Source organism: Mus pahari, chromosome 5 (assembly GCF_900095145.1).
Source record: "Mus pahari chromosome 5, PAHARI_EIJ_v1.1, whole genome shotgun sequence".
Classification (NCBI taxonomy): Eukaryota; Metazoa; Chordata; class Mammalia; order Rodentia; family Muridae; genus Mus; species Mus pahari.
Window position 1 is genome coordinate 128430638 of NC_034594.1, and position 962 is coordinate 128431599.

The following is a 962-nucleotide window of genomic DNA, read 5'->3' on the forward strand; positions in this document are numbered from 1 at the left end:
GTTATGAGCCACCATGTGGTTGCTGAGATTTGAACTCCAGACCTTTGGAAGAGCAGTCGGGTGCTCTTACCCACTGAGCCATCTCACCAGCCCCCGTTTCTGCCTTTTCTTTTTCCTCTTTTTTTCTTCTTAGCCAACCCAACAGCTTCTAATTTACCTTGTCTCTGCTTTTCTTTTGCTTCCTGTTCCTTTTGCCTGGCTTCTGCTTTTTCTTTCTTTTCTGCTTTTTTCTTGGCCTTTTCTTCTTTCTTTATCTTTTTGTCAGCACCTCCTCCCTGCATCTGGCACCTCCACGTCTTGAGCCTGGTGTCAGGACAGCACACACTTGCAGCCCATGCAGTCAGGACCACGCTCATCAGGCAGGTTCAGTCTCCGCAGTTTATGCTGCCGAATCTCATGGACTAGCGTATAGAAAGCATCCTCCACACCCTGCCGAGTCTTGGCTGATGTTTCAATGTAGGGCATGCCATAGCTGCGAGCAAGGTCCTGGGCCTGCCGAGACTCAACAGTGTGAGTGGCCAGGTCACATTTATTGCCCACCAGCACCATTGGCACATCATCTGAATTTTTTATCCGCTTGATCTGCTCCCTGTACTGATGGATGTCTTTGAAGGACTTGGTGTTGTTGATGGCAAATACACAGAGGAAGCCCTCCCCTGTGCGCATGTACTGGTCCCGTATGGCGCTATAATCTTCTTGACCTGTTGTGTCTAAAATGTCCAGTAGGCATATCTCCCCATAAATGACCACCTGTTTTCGGTAGGAGTCCTCTATGGTGGGATCATACTCGTCCACAAAGTGGTTCTGGATCAGCTGGATGGTCAGGGCACTCTTGCCCACGCCTCCAGCGCCCACCACCACAAGCTTGTATCCTGTCATCACTTCTACAGTGGCTGCCAATCCAGGAGCTCCTGCCCCACCGCTTGCTGATGCGACTGCCCCCGGGGCCGGGGCTGGGGCCG

General features: G+C 51.7%; 1 pseudogene; it reads right to left on the reverse strand.

Moving 5' to 3' along the window:
- Positions 1 to 309: 309 nt before the first annotated feature.
- LOC110322311 lies at positions 310 to 894 on the reverse strand (annotated as a pseudogene).
- Between the last annotated feature and the right edge of the window lie 68 nt (positions 895 to 962).